The sequence below is a fragment of the Myotis brandtii genome, unplaced genomic scaffold (genome assembly GCF_000412655.1).
Source record: "Myotis brandtii unplaced genomic scaffold, ASM41265v1 scaffold540, whole genome shotgun sequence".
NCBI classification, from domain to species: Eukaryota; Metazoa; Chordata; class Mammalia; order Chiroptera; family Vespertilionidae; genus Myotis; species Myotis brandtii.
The window spans coordinates 2,844,283-2,860,513 of record NW_005369990.1 but is presented as its reverse complement, the minus strand read 5'-3'; the positions used below and the strand labels follow the sequence as shown (position 1 = coordinate 2,860,513).

Genomic DNA, 16,231 nt, shown 5'->3' with positions numbered 1-16,231 from the left:
GTGTTGCTGAATATTGGACTTCCAACACTCAAACCCTCAGATCTCAAATACCTTTAGTGAATCATCAAGCCCATTTTCCCAAACAAAGACAGTTTCCTCCCTAAGAAAAATGTTAATAACTATTGTTAGGATAATAAATACTTTCTTTGCCTTATTACTCAGAGAGGCACAATACCATTCAACTCAGTGTCACTCGCCATTTTCTGAACACAATCTATATACTAGGGAACATGCTAAGCCCTCCAAGCATACAAATTCACTTAATTCTCTTCACAATTTACTTTGGGGGAGGAGCTGAAGTTGAGAGTAATTATATTGTCTAGGGCAGTGATGGCAAACCTTTTGAGCTCGGCGTGTCAGCATTTTGAAAAACCCTAACTTAAGTCTGGTGCCATGTCACATATAGAAATTTTTTGATATTTGCAACCATAGTAAAACAAAGACTTATATTTTTGATATTTATTTTATATATTTAAATGCCATTTAACAAAGAAAAATCAACCCAAAAAATGAGCTCGCGTGTCACCTCTGACACGCGTGTCATAGGTTCACCATCACTGGTCTAGGGCCACCTAAATCTGTCTGATTGTAAAGCCTATTCTCTTAATAAGTTATTCTATCTCCCCTAATTCAAAAAGCATTACTTATTAGCAAGGTACTTATATGAGAAGTACAGAGATAAAGAGGTAGGATCCTAATACCAAGTGACTTAAAGTGTAGTAAGCCATGAGAGAGAGTTACAACTATGCAGACAGATAGACCTGGAATCCCAGCTAAACACATGTAAGTGATGTTAAGTGTTTGTTCTTTATATACTTAGAAAGACTGAATGATTTACACAAAACAACCATCAGATCTGGTTATTGTTTTGGACTTGAAATTCCCTTTATATTTGCAAATAGCACCACAGATACAAAGTCATTAAATTTCTCCTCTAATGTTTTTATAAAAGTCACATTTTTTGAGCATTAAAAAAAAATGCCAATAAAAAGAAATCCATTAAAGTTCATTTGAAGTTGACCTGGAACAGGGAAAATGGGGCTTGAAATTGAGGAACCACAGTTATAACGACCTTAATCAATTTGCAAAACACTCCCCCGGAAGGAGGATATAAAGTTATATAAACATGGTGCACACAACATTAACAATTTATTTCATTTGGCAGAAGGTATCTTTAGGGAGGGCAATGAAGGGGCTTGTTTCTCCGTTGTTTGGCCTGTTTTATCTTCAGTATTTATAGAGCACTGGCATTTTCGAGGCTACTATTCCAGTCACCTTGACACTTTCCTGCCTGAGATCTTCCTTTCCAATCAATAGAAACAGCATGGGGGGGGGGGGCGGGGGGGTGAGGAAGCGGGAGGATCAAGAAATCCTGTCAGGCTGGGGATGCCTTTTCAAAATAAACCATGAGGACTTCCTGATTCTTATTTTTAGAATTTTCAGCAGGTGACCATAGATTCCTTCACAAGGTCCTTCTTTTAAACATATCTTTATTGATTTCAGAGAGGAATTTAGAGGGAGAGAGAGATAGAAACATCAATGATGACAGAGAATCAATCCCATTGGCTGCCTCCTGCATGCCCCCCACTGGGGATCGAACTGTGACCGCCTGGCTCATAGGTCAACACTCAACCACTAAGCCACGCCAGCCAGGCACAGGTGCTTTTTGATCTAGTAAGCAGGTAATTATTTTTACTGTTCTAATTTTAATGCATTTCAACATCTGTCTTTTTTATTGATTTGGATATTAAAGATGATTAAAATGCTGTCACACAGCTAATGATCATTTGATTTTCAAGAATATAGCCTGAGGTTTTGCTGAACATTACCGCCCTGTACCTCATCTCTTTCACTTAGTGAGGGAACACTATGTATAGAGGGTGGGATGGTCCTCCCACCCCCAAATATATATTCAGAGCCTCTGTGTATGTGATCTTATTTGGAAGAAGAATCCTGGCCATTGTAAGTTAAGGATCTCAAGGTGAGATAATCCTAGGTTATTTGGGCAGGCCCTACATCCTATGACAAGTTCCTTAGAAGAGGAGAAGACAGTCATAGAGGTGAAGGTGTTGTGAAGATGAAAGCAGAGGTTGGAGTGATGCATCTGCTAGACAAGGGGCACCAAGGATCACCAGCCGCCACCAGAAGCTGGGAGAGAGGCACAGCACTGTTTCTCCCTTGGAGCCTCCAAACAGAACCAACCCTGCTGGCATAATTCTTTGGTCCCATGATTCTTCTCAGCAAGTTTTACCTAGTGCTTACCCTGTGCTGTACATGTATTCCTTGGGGGCTGCAGTGGAAGAGTCAGACTCTTGCCTAGTGTTACCCAACCTACATTGCCCACCTCCTCTAGCTCCCCCACAGTAACGGGGTATCTGCTGCCCTTCTAGAGTAGCCCAGGCTGTTGCTGAACCTTCTTAGTGTCCATAGGAAACAAGTGTAAAGCTGGTTAAAAAAAAAGAAGAAGAAGAAGAAGCCCCAGAAATTCTGATTTAGCTAGTCTACTGTGGACCCAGGAACCTGCAATGTTAACGTGTACCTTGGGTGACTGATGCAGGTGCTTCCCAGGTGGTCCACAGACTGTGCTTTGAAGACTGTGGGAAGGGAATGCCAATCACGCTGGCAGACCTGACTTTTGTTGGCTTAAAGCATGCATAATGCTGAGCATCCTGCTGGGAAGTCACAGGGCCAGAATGAGTCCCTTGAATAGTCTGCCTGGAATTTCCATCCACCATAAAAATCCCACCCTTTGGAGTCAGTTTATTCATTTGTCGACTGTTTACTGAGAGCCAGTTATGTGCCATGCATGGTTCTTGGTGCAGAGACTATAGCAAAGAATGAAGCAGTCAAAACCCCAGGCTTCTTAGAAATGGTCTTCAATTAACCTCCTCTGGTTTCATTCAATCACACGTGCACTTTGCAAAACATGGCTGAACCAGGCATGGTGGAGGATATTGTTTCAGAGGGAAAAACCATAGTCCTACCTTCTACAAAGTCTGCAGTCCAGAAAGGGAAACAGAAAAACAAAGATGAAAAGTCTGCAGGTGTCATGAGAGCTCAGAAAGGGGCAATCGAGGAAAGGTTCCCAGAGGAAGTGATGCTAGACCTAAGCCTTAAAGGACAAGTAGGATTCACAGTGGGCCCAGGCACAGCTACATGAGAAGAGAAACCAAAAAGAACTCAACATGACTGAAGCAATAGTGTGAGGTGGAAAAGGTCGAGGGATGTAGCACAGAAACAGACAGGGACTCTATGAGGACTGAATTGTGTGCCCTGAAGGCCGTGGGAAGCCATTGAAAGATGTTAAGAAAAATGTGGTAACCTATTCTGATTTGTGTTTTAGAAAGATCTTTCTGGATTCAATAAAAGGAATGGAGAAAATAGAATCATACAAAGGCACTGTGTATTTGATGAAGAGGGAGGGAAAGAGTTGAGAGACATTTAAAGATATTTAAGAAGTGAGCTTGAGAATACTTCATGATAAATTAGGTGTCAGAAGTATGAAGGAGAATGAGAGCCCCTAAAATAGTTGGATGGCAATTACACTCCCCAAATTTCTCTTCATTAGCCTTCCCCCAGGATTAATAACCCAGTTTTCCATTTTTATATCATCCTAGTCCCTCCCAATCTAATTGCTATTCACCATAAGTGAGCTGAATTACTGGGGAGCTTGACCACAGTCTCAATGGAACAACACACTCAAGTTGAAGCCACCTACTTAAATATCTTAGTCAAGTTCAAATTATCTTCAGAGGGTCAGATAACTAATTTTAAAAAAAGGAACTTGGTGATAATCCAAGGCAGAAAATTTAAAATAATTGGAAATTCTCCTTGCTGAGTAATGAATCTAAAGTTCATACAAACCAAATTATACCCAATGGCCTTTAGAAAATGATGGGAAGTTGAAGGTAATAACCACAAATCAAGAAGAGTGATTACCTGAAGGGGTGAGGTAGAGAAGGGGTGTGGTGTGGGCAAGAGGAATGCAGTTCAAGAAGGGTAAACAGAGGCCTTTCATTATAGCTAAAGTGTCTCCTTATGCTGATGGTGGGCACACAGTGTTCACATCACCATTTTAGACACTATTTGATGGGCCTGAAATATACATACCTGGGATCACATTAGGAATCTGTGCCTACCACTGTGACCCTGGCCACAGGTTCCAGGATGCCCTTTGAATGACCTTGCTTGCAAGGTTAGAGACTTTAACAGGTGCCAACTCTCTCTTCACCTGGTTATTGGTAGATTCTTGTATATCTGAAGGAATCTCATGCATGTACTAGTAGAGTATAGTGCCACAGCTAGTTGTATTTTACTTGCTTCTTGCTATATCAATCACAGGTATCTAGTAAATAAAACTTTGAAAATTAAAAGGAAAAATGAAAGAGCGACAACAGAGATAATGATTTATGCCAGTGGGATTTACAATATATATCTTGAAGCCCCAGACACTCTTTGGAGGGTGAAGGTTGAGCCACTCGTGCTGGGCCTCCCACCCAGCTACCCATCAGTGTTTTCACTTGGTTACATACTGGCTTTCCACTCAGTAGATGATTTGAATGGTGAGTTCTACAGTTTAAAAAATTATTTAGCAAATAATGGGTTTTGATAACTAGAAATTTTAATTTCCTCTATTTCTCTTTCATAACCAGAATTTAGGCATGGCGAGTTCCTTGTATACATACATCCACATACATAATGTATACCTACACACATACACAGCTTATTCACACATACACACACACACACACACACACACACACACACACAATGGTTAATGCCCAAGTGAACCCAACAAACAAGAACAATACAAAATTACTGACTGAAGACCCCATTCTCCCTTTATCATTCAAAGGGAAGAATCATTTTTATATTGACTTCTCCGTGAAACCTTTGTGATCATTTTAGGCACACTAAGCTCAAACCAAGGGCTGGTACTGGTACGTGCTGTGTTTTCACTTTACAACCCTTACTCTGCTCAGCCCACAATTACCACTCTGTTACTTGTCAAGTCAGAAAACAAATGAGTAAATCAAATATGAAAGAACAAAATAACACAAATATATGAATGGTTCATCAATTAATTTACAAATAAATTCTCTTCTGCCCTCATTAAAGTCATGGATCATCCACAATATGAACACATACATAAATTTCTACCCATGTTAATTTCACAGCTAGAATCCATGCCTCACAACACTTTCATGCATAAACACTTAGAATCAAGGCAAAAGGTCTTTCTTAAACTAACATAATTATTCTTGACAGTAGCAGTATAAATGATTTATGTCAGAAATTTGTTAATTGTATCTCTGTTACTGACATCCACTTTGTTGACCAGCTTTACCATGAAAAGTCTTTTTTTAAAAAAAATATATTTTATTGATTTTTTTACAGAGAGGAAGGGAGAGGGATAGAGAGTTAGAAACATCGATGAGAGAGAAACATCAATCAGCTGCCTCCTGCACACCCCCTACTGGGAATGTGCCCGCAACCAAAGTACATGCCCTTGACCGGAATCGAACCTGGGACCCTTGAGCCCGCAAGCTGATGCTCTATCCACTGAGCCAAACCGGTTAGGGCCATGAAAAGTCTTTTTTGGGAAGCATGTCAGGGGCCTCCCATGTGGAAATATGCTAGAATGCAGGCAATGACTATCTAATTGCATACTTTTCCATCACTTTATTTTCCTATGGACAAATCCAAAGGCCAATAGATCAGCCACACAATAGTTTCCTCACTCAATAGAGAAAAATGGAGACCTAAAATTCAAATTCAAATCAGTTATTGTTGGTTGGGCACCTACTAGCAGGACTGTGATAGATGTAATGCAGGAATGCAAAGATATCCTCAAGAAGTTGACAATCCGGGTAGGGTTACAGACACTTCATTCATTTAGTCACTTAACTACTTATTTAACATATACTATAGCCAGGCACTTTTGCTAAGCCCTAATGATAGATATAAACAAACTGGTAGAGCAGTGCAGTAGGTAAGGCAAATATTAAACAACTAGAGGCCCAGTGCACGACATTCATGCACTCCGGCGGGGGGTGGGGGGGGAGGGCCTCAGCCCGGCCTGCACCCTCTCACAGTCCAGGAACCCTCAGGGGATGTCCAACTGACAGCTTAGGTCTAAGCTGGCAGTCAGACATCCTTAGCGCTGCCACAGACACGGGAAAGGCTCCCACCACCACCGCTGCTCTCACTAGCCATGAGCCTGGCTTCTGGCTGAGTGGCACTCGCCCTATGAGAGTGCACTGACCACCAGGGGGCAGCTCCTGTGTTGAGCGTCTGCCCCCTGGTGGTCAGTGCACATCATAGCAACCAGTCATTCCACTGTTCGGTCTATTTGCATATTTGCCTTTTATTATATAGGATAAGCATACATACCAATACAAAATTATAAATTGTTAAGTATTTTATAGGAAAAGAATGAGATCCTATGAAAGAATAATAGGTACTTATACAGTGAGGCAAAGTGGGTTTACAGTTGTTCGTATGAAAAATAATACAATAATTAACAAATAATAATGTAAAAATAAACTGTATCACATACTCACAACTGTAAACCTACTTTTGCCCCACCCTGTACTTTAAAGGGAGTGTGCAGAGGTGACCTCTGAGAAAGGATCATTTGTGCTTCCCTCTACCTGTGACACTTATAGTGATATAGTGTAGGTAATAGGGGCTAACTATAAGATGCAGACATTTCAGTGGTGTATAAGTTAAAAAGGCATTTACCTCCAGCTAAGGGACTCCTCATGAAAGAGACATTGGTTTTGGCTCTCAGAGAATGGGCAGAGATTCGATATGTGGGAATAACTGTATGAACAAAGGAAGGGAGGAAGGAAAGCAGAGTATGTCTAGGAAACAGCAAGCGACTGAGTGAAGGAAGGAACATGGATCAAAACAGATTGTGGAGTACCTAGAATGTCAGGCCAGGGAATTTAAACCTTATTCTATAGGCTTCAGATGAGAGTACCAAGACAAGCAAAACTGCAGTGGTCCATGTGAGAATGATGAGGGATTGAAATGGGACAGTAGGTCCAATAACGGGAAGGGTGTGACAAATGGCAAATGTTGGCTAGATGTTTTCCCTGGCTGCCCATAGTCCAGTCCTGATTGGCCTCAGGAAGTGAGAGTGTGGTATCAATTGTGGGGCTAAAATCTTGAGTCTCTGGGACTAGGGAGATGGTGGTGTCACTAATCAGGCAGGGAAGTCATGAGCAGGAGGAGGTCTATGGAAAAGATGCCTTATTCCTTGTTGGTTTGGGAACACGTTGAGTTTAGGGACTTGCAGGGCCCTGTGTCCAGAAGGCCATATAAATCCAGGTCTGTAGTGCCCAAGCCTGGACGACTAAGCCAGGGAGTAGTAGACTGACTCAGTGAGGCAGCCTCAATCCGGGTTCAAAGCCCCATGTCTCTACATGTGTTCTGTTTAGCCGATGCGATGTCATGAAGTATTCACTACACTCAAGCCCGGGCCTCTCTGAGAACAGGGGTCACTGTACCTAACAATATTCTCTGGGATTATTACTGCTAATAACTCTTTACCGGGGAAATCAAATAGCTGTAACTTTTCACTGTTGTTGGAAAAGCTTCAGGGGTGAGTCATGTATTACCCACAGAAGAACTCTGTCCACACTAGCCATACAGTAAAATTAAGTTCAAATGAAATGGTTTGGGGGAGTGTTTCATTTCAGAAAGGCTTATGTGCTGCCTCTTCCTGGAAATGAGTCTTATAGGGCATTAAAAAGCTCTGTGTCCTATGTGGTGTTTAATATAAGGGCTTCATTTTTCCTTTAATCTACATGAGGGCAATACTAAAATTCATAAGTAGGAAAAGCAGTTGCAGTAAACCTTAACAGTTATAGCACTGTATAGTTTATGAAACACTTTTTCCAATGTTTCTCTTTAGGTCCTCAAAACAACCCAGCAGAATCAGCATTGCTGCCTATCCTCTCCTTTAGAGAAACTGAGGCTCAGAGAGGTCACGGGAAGTACCCAAGGTCACCTAAGTAGACAGTGTTGAGTTCAAAGATCATATTTGCATCATACTGTATATCTGTGTAGCATTTTATAGTTGATAACACACTTTTATGATAACTTATTACTAGTAGATCTTCAAAGGCCCCATTGTTGGCCATTGTTGACTCTCCCCTAAGACAGAGGGACCAGAGACGTGGTGACTGTCACAAAGAGAGTGGGAGAGCCTAGACTCCTGGTCTGGCTCCCCGATTCTACTTCCCACACTGGGTAGACCTCCTTCCACGACACCCAGTGAGCAGGGCCCATTGATTATCATTATTGTCAGACAAGCAGGACTTTCATCTGTTGGAGTCTACAGGACTAAAATAGCCCTCATGAGTTCTTCCTTCTCAATACACCCTAACTCTCTATGCACCACTGAGGGGACACTCCCCTTTCCCTTGAAATTTTTCAAGGGTTCCAGATTTGAGAACCCCAAATTGATCTTCATCGCCTTCACCCATACATTCCACTACCAATTCCATTCCACTTATGGAGGTTAGTAAGAGGAAAAGCTCTTTGATCTCCAAAGCAAGTCAACCCAGCCTGCCAGTGATTGCTCGGTCCATTCCACTGGGCAATACCCAGAGAATACAGAGTAACCCTGCCCAACACACAGATCCTACAAAGTGACCTGAATATAATTGAGTCACTTTGAGCCATTTTTACCCTGCAGCCTATTACTGGTGGATGTCAAAAGCCATACTCCAACAGCACTGAAGTGTAATGGAGGTTTTTAGCCAAGGCTTCTTCACGAAGGTGGAGCAGAAGGTTAACTTTTCTGATCACAAAGCAAAACCTTGTCTAAGCCATCCTTGGAAGTCTCTGGTTCTACCAAGTTTCCTTTCCCTATAACTCTTGCTATCCCTCTCCTACTCCCTGCACCTACTCTAGACTCCTTCCCCTCTGTAGCCACTGCCACCACACCTTGTATCTCTTCTATTTGTAGAGCCATTGACATCCCCGTTCCCTAACCCCATTCAGGAAACCTAAAAATATTCCTTGGGATCCACTCTCTTTAAAAATTTCAGGAACTTGTGAGCAGGAAGGGGGAGAGTTGGAGAAAAATTATTGATTGAAATATCATTCCCGCACCCAAATAAAAACATAATAGCCAACATTTTCTGTCTCAGCTCCTTTGCATACTTTCACCCTAATTCTCAAAACAACCCTTATGAGACAAGTATCGATCCCCATTTTACAGATGAGTATACTGAGGCTTAGAGACATTAAGCTACTTACCAGCTGGAAATTAAATTAAGCTACAGCTGGGAAAGTGCAGACCCAAGTCTATCTGACCCCAAAAAATCACGCATCCCCTACCACACTGCACGGAAAGAGAAACTGTGAGCTGTGTTCCCTATGAGAGTGGTCCTCTCCACCCCAGCCACCCAGCTCAAGCCAGCTGCTGCCCTCCCCCTTCCACCCTCTGTTTCCTCTGGCCAGAGGCTAAAGGAAGCTTGTTACCTTTTCAGCTGATAGACCCACTTCCTGAGCCAGCCCTGGGTGCTAGGACACACATGGCCCAGCTCCCTCGTGCCCAGAGACCTGCTCACCAGCCTCTGGTCACATCTGGAACATATTTTAAATTACTGCTAACCACACTGCAAAATAAGTTTTTTTGAAGCAAAGATTGCAAGAGATTAAGCTGGTGGCTTAGGCTCACTTGCTGAAGTTCAGCAAACGAGATCTGCATCCCTATTTCCCCTGCTCTCACTGGCTCTGCCTGGGCAACTGAACACAGGAAGTTTGGTCCAGATATTGCTGCTTGAGAGCACAGAACCCTCAGTTGTCTTCTGGACTCACAGCTTCTACCTGCAAGCAGGGAGCAGTGGGAAGTGGTCTAGGATGAACAGTGATGATGGATGCACTCAGGTTGGAAATCCAAGTGACCCAAGTGTGAGTCCCACACCTGTGTGATGCTGGGTGAGGCACCCAACTGCGCCAAGCCTATGCTTTCTCCCCTGAATAAGAGAGGGCTGTGAGGGAGTATGAGGTAATGCGAGCACCTACAACAAAGTTCTCAGCAAATGCATTTTATCTGTATTACCTCCCGCAGCAGCCTCAGCTCTCTCCTGACCTCCATAGTATTGGGGCAGTCATTGAATTGCTGAGCTCTGAGTTTCTTCACCTGCACCAGCAGGTTGGGCTCAATCATCTCTTAGGTCTTTTCCTGCATTGATTTTCTATAAAGCCATCTTCACTTTGTGGAGGGGGATTTTCTTTTCCTGTTTGTTGGATGAAAATAAAATCACTCGTTCCCCAAACCTCTTGAAAAGGAGGGACTCCACTTGGCATGGACTTTCACTAGAAACAGCTCTTCTTTTCCAGAATTGGAATAAAAAGCATGTGTTGTTTACTGTTTGTTCAGGTTCAGAGCAAAAGAGAAATGGTAGAGTAGCTTCATGTGACCAGGAGGTCTGGGGCGGGACGGCAGGTATGGTGAATGTGTCAAATCCACATCCTCTGCTCTGTCTGGGGTCACTCAGAGTGCACACCTATTGTGTGACAAAAGTAACAAAACCGTATTCCCAAAGATTTGCATCCTGGAGCGGAACTCTTCCAATCAGAATCCGGGAGTGATAATCACTATGAGGGGGCCATAAGGGGAAGTAGGGAGGTGATGAAGTGACCACTAGCTTGTGCTGGGGGGGAGGGGGGGAGAAAAGAGAGAAAGAGAAATAGTCCTAATGACATTAACCAAGCCTTCCAAACCCCAGCCAGGGGGCACCATTATAGACAAATGCCTGCTTCAACTCTTAAGAACAAGTAAAAGTAAAGGTTTCCTACCCCTTCTTCTGAAAGAGTTTTGCCATTTGGACAGACTTTCAGGGTCACTTTCAGACCCATCTCTGGAAGAACAAGGACTCCTAGACCCCTCCTAACTTATTTGTTTGTGAGAACAAACTCATTTGTCTTTATTCAAAATACAGATCGATGCCCAGTCCTAGCCCTCAGGCTTTCTGAGGCCCTTCTGCCTCCCATCCCTTGCTTGTGCCCCCTACCCTGTGGCCACTCTTGGAAAGAAATGTCCTTCCAGTTAAACATGCTTTGGCTAATTAATTTATTCCATCTGGTTTTCCTCAGAACTTTGACCATGACACAAAAGTTCCCAAAACAGATTTGGTTTCTTATATTGACCAATCAGGTCAACCATAATTGATGGAGGATAGAGTATGGAAGACTAAAGGAAAGGAGCACATAAGATCTCTCCATCCCCCACCCCACCCCCCTTCATTTGCCTGGCTTTTAGGCAAATTGCTGATGTATCCAGTGTGTTAAAGAATGGAGACATCTGAAACTGCAAAGAAGCTAATCTCTACTTTGCAAGGGAATTTTGAAACCTAACCTTGTTCAAGTCATTGATAGAAGGAATGGGGAGGAAGAGAAGTAAACCAACTCATGCATAATTGTTGAATGAATGAGTGAACAATACTAATTGAGCAACTACCATGAGCCAATTCCCTTACCAGGTGGCTTCCATGTAGTTAATCTTCAGAACAAGCTTGTGGTAGGTAGAATAATGCCTGTGTCACAGATGAGGCCACTGTACCCCAGAAAAGTGGGAAACGTGCCTGGCGTCACTCAGGCCTTGATTCAACCTCAGCTCCGCATCACCCTAAAATCTACTACACCGACCAGGCCACACTAGGAAATGTGTAACACCTTGTTGTGCGTTTTCCAGATTCTGATGACTCAGAGTCTCTACCAGGACCCCAGAGTGTCTTCAGAGGTGGGGAAAGTAAGGCAACCTGACTGTTGCACGTGAGCTCCCTTGACAGGTTTGCAGAAGCAAATGGGGCCTCAGGTGTACACACTTCCTTCATTAGGTTAGTCGCCTTTATTCAAAGTCAAATGCCCTTTATCTGAATTGACAGCAGGTTTCTGATCAAATATTACGGAGTCTGCCTCTAGGTGCGAACCTGAGTGAGTTCCTCCGTTTCCCCTCAGTTAATGCCTTGTGGCTCGAGTGCCAGAACTGAGCAGTGTGAGCCGGCCTAACACGATGTGGCAGCTCAATCCGAGGGAGAAAGCAGCTCCTCTCTGCCGTCTCCCCATTGCCCACGTGTTCAGCGTGCGCATTTCCAACCGGGTCTGCTGTGGCCTTTTAACACACCCGGGGCTGTCGCCTGGGAAGGTCACTTTTACATTTGCAGGCTTTGCATCGCCTCCCTGCTATGGAGTTATGGGACAGAGCGGAAAAGAGCCCAATGTTAGTGTATGTTGGTCCCTCCGATACCATGCTAAAGGGACTGACCCTGGGACTCGGGGTGAGAGTGCTGATGGCCGGGCTCAGTACCCCTACCATTCGTGTCGGCTCTCAGCTGGCGTCCAGGCTGTCCGATGGAGTCAGGACGGATTTGGCCCACACAGGATCAATGCCGGTCCAGCCCGCAGTGGATGGAGAGAACCTTGACAACACGAACAATGGACCGCACATCATTTTCCTGAGGCGGTGCCGGTGCACGGGAAGATCTCTGCCAAATCTCACCCCCTCGCCAAGGCTTCCAGGTGTTTCTTTGTGTTTGCGCAGAGAACGAACATCATTTTTCCCTTCATTTCGGAAGAGGTGGTCCAAAGTGTCTCAGCGACAGTAGTTGCAACATGTCGGAGCGGGAATTTATTATCTCAGCCCCAATAGGTCTTAATAAGCCTTACACAACTGTTTAGGCATTTATTCTATTAACGGCTGTTCATTCTGGTGGCTTCACCTGAATATTCATGATCCTCCTATCCCCAGAGCTTCAGCACAGCAGCTGTTTGAAACCCGCAGCAAATGTTCAAGAGAGTTCCACAAATATAAACACCCTCCCCGCTGAACGGCCCAGCCTGGCCTCGCAGAGCCCAGCCATGAAACATTTATGTCCAGTGTGGTTTTTTGAGGGCAGCATTTACAAAACTTAAATCACCTCCCCCTTTACCCTGACTGGGACATGACCACGTGGAGAGAGGGTCCAGGGCGCCCAGATTCACAAAGATAACTGCCTCTCTCCCCCTCCCCCGCTTCCTCCCATCACGGGAGGTTCTGAATGAATTCCAACTGGAAGAGAAGCCAGAGCAACGCAGGGATGGGGTGCAGGTGGGACGTGCAGTACACACTTCAGGGGATGTTGCTGAGTCGGTTGTTTGTGAAGGAGTGAGGGGATTCATACAGGGAATGTTTTTAACATAAAAACACCAAAGAAAAAGGACTGCTGGTGGTTTTCCAAAGGGATCTAACTCGGAAGGACGGGATTAAATTAGCAAGAGGGCGATCTGACACGCGATTTAGTGAGATCTTTCCCTGGAGCATATGTTTTCTGCCTTTCAGGCCAGAAATGCCATGTAGACAAAGGTCAGGCCCATCTTTAGGACTGAACAGATCTGCTTCTCCTGGGCCAGTCACTAACCCGCTTTGTGCCTCAACTTCTTTGTTTATAAATTGGGGATGGCGGGGGAAATGTTGTGTCAAAGAAAATGATCAGTATGTTATAAACCGAGAGGATATTAATGTGCTGTAAATACATTCCTATTGTCCTTAATTACACAAAGCATAAGGCTAAAGACGAATAGACATACTTTTCTAGTTTTTCTGTGGGAAACCAAGGTCACCTTGACCAGTGAGAACATAGGGTGAACAACATGTGGGGCTAGTACACGTGCTATAATACAGTTCGCTGGAGTAGAAAGAACATGGGTCATGCAGTCATATTGACTGGGTTCAAATCCCAGCATCACCACTGAAATTTGAGCAAGTCATGTAGCTTTCTGAGCCTTGGTTCCTTTATCTGTAAAATGTAAAGGATATCTAACTGCCACTTGGGCTGCAAGGTTTGAGGTGCTGTGAGATACACAGCACAGGGCCTGGCATGGGTGCTCACCAGATGCGGGTGCCTTTTTCCACCTTTCCGCAGGAGCACAGCTGGCCTGGGCCCCCAGCAGGTCCACCCAGGGACACTCTGCCCTCAGCCGTGGGGATTTTAGAATCCAAGGCTGGGTGGATGGACGGAATAGCCCCACTGCCTGCCAATGGCTTCTCTAGCCAGAAGACCACCCCTAAAGCCAAGAATGTGAAACCCAGAGCAGGGCAGGAGAGAAGACTCTAGCCCCTCCTTGCTTTTGTACTGGCCTGGCAGGCTCATTCTTTCCTTGGGGACTCTATGGCGTGGAAGGGGAAGGAGAGAGGTAAAGGCTTTACTGGAAGTTTATTCCAGGAGGAAAACTTCAATCACAATTTCTCAAGGAAGATGATCATCCCTGGTTAAGTCCCCTTCTCTGTGCTTCCCCAGAACTTACCACATGTGTTGTCATCCTTGATGATTTTTTTTTAATTCATTCCCCCCAGTAGATGAATGCTCCTTAACCTTTTGTAGGTGCCATCTCTGGGTTCACATAAAATTCCCAAGTCTTCTTTTAATGGCATCTGGGATTCAAAATAAAAGAAATATCATGGTTAACATCAAATCAACCAATTATAATATCAACAAGGTTTTTCAAGCTGCTCAAGCTTCCTCCCCAATACAACTCCCTGCCCCAAGCCTGGAAAAGGTCATAATATAAGAGAGAATGAGAGGCCCAAACGTGGAAAACACAAGTTAGTATAATATGTGTGACGTGTTGTAGGAGAGAAACAGAGCAGGTCCTTGGGAGTACGGAGAGGAGGGATTCTGCTGGAGGCCCAGGGAAAGCTGCAGGGAGGCGGGGCGATGTGAGTGGGCATGTTCTGGATGGGAAAGATGAACAGGCATCATAAGCACAAGCAACTGCATGGGCAAAGGTCTAAAGCAAGGAAACGGATGATGTTGCAATGACGTGGGTTGGTGGGGAGTAGAGGTAAAGTGGGTTAGGTCCCCTTATGCCATGCTGAAGCGTTGAATGCAATCCTATAGGCAGGAGTGAAGTAGCATCTTCAGAGTTTTATTTTAGAAGAAAAATGTGTGCATGTTTGTGACAGACTCATTGATACAGAGAACAGACTGATGGCTGACAGAGGGGAAGGGAGCTGGGGACTGGGTGGGAAAAGTGAAGGGATTAAGAAGTACAAATTGGTATTTACAAAATAGTCATGGGTCTCTGTATCTACAGAGGCAGAGAAGCATCGAATAGACTGTCAAACTACAGCGGGAAGGCTGGTGAGTTTTGGGGGATGGGGGGGTGGTAAGAGATCAACCGAAGGACTTGTATGCATGCATATGAGCATAACCAATGGACACTGGGAGGGTGGGGTAAGGGCATGTGCCGGGGGGTAAGGGAGGCCAGGGGAAGGTCAATGGGGGAAAAAATGAGACATATGTACTACTATTTGTAATACTTTAAACAATAAAATAAAATTTAAAAAAATAGTCATGGGGATGCAAAGTAGAACATAGGGAATATAGTCAGTAATATTCTAATAACCTTGTATGGTACCATGTGGGTACTGGACATGTCGGGGGAACCACTCGGTAAAGTATATAATCATCTAACCACTATGCATACATCTAAAACCAATACAGAATAATATGGAATGTCAACTGAAATTGAAAAATAACAAATTTTTTAAATGTTAAAAGTAAATTTTTAAAAAAGTGGATCTGTTCTCTTGTAAAAAAAAAAAAAACAAAGAGGAAGAAAACATCTAACTGTGAAGTTACGACTCAATCAATACAGGTAGTAAGTGGTAGACAGATACTTAAATAAAAATGAATTTTCCTAAACAAAAAAGAAGTGAGAGGGGGAGACCAGAGTTAGAAAGAGCCTATTTTACCTATTTAACCCTCCCAGTTACCCCAGGGAGTACTATTTTTATCTCCATAGCAAGAGGAGCTCACAACTTGCTCTTTTGCTGACAAGTGGCAAAGCTGGGACTCAAACCCAGGTCTTCTGGTGTCAAGTCTAGGGCTCTTTCCACTTCTCATCCTAACTCATTAGCTACTGCAGCCAAGACATGCAGACACTGGGTTGCTTTTTTTGTGCTGTGGCCCTATTTAGCAGTCTGATGAAGCCTCTGAGCCTCTTGTCAGAATAATTTTTAATGCATAAAAGAAAATTCATTGAACTACCAAAAACACTAATAGCGCTGAAATCTAGTTATTAAAATATTTAAAACACTGTACTACGGTAATTTAAGTGCTTCTTTATTAATTCATCAAAAAGCAAGCTCTATTGGAGGAACTAGTAGTGACTAGAATTCCAAAATGATGGCAAATACAAATCATTTTTAAAACATCTTCAGTGACTG

General features: G+C 43.7%; 1 protein-coding gene and 1 long non-coding RNA gene across 12 annotated transcripts in view; one reads left to right on the top strand and one right to left on the bottom strand.

Moving 5' to 3' along the window:
• NFIA (nuclear factor I/A) overlaps positions 1–16,231 on the top strand; it is a 571,713-nt gene that overhangs the window by 64,585 nt on the left and 490,897 nt on the right. The gene's annotated exons all lie outside the window — the stretch shown is intronic.
• Positions 14,311–16,231, bottom strand: part of LOC106728135 — a 52,539-nt gene continuing 50,618 nt past the window's right edge. For both annotated transcript variants that reach the window (XR_001364392.1, XR_001364391.1), the window contains exons 6-7: positions 15,409–15,491; positions 14,311–14,434 (exon numbers count right to left, since the gene is read on the bottom strand). This is a non-coding gene — a long non-coding RNA (uncharacterized LOC106728135). The remainder of the gene's footprint in view (positions 14,435–15,408; positions 15,492–16,231) is intronic.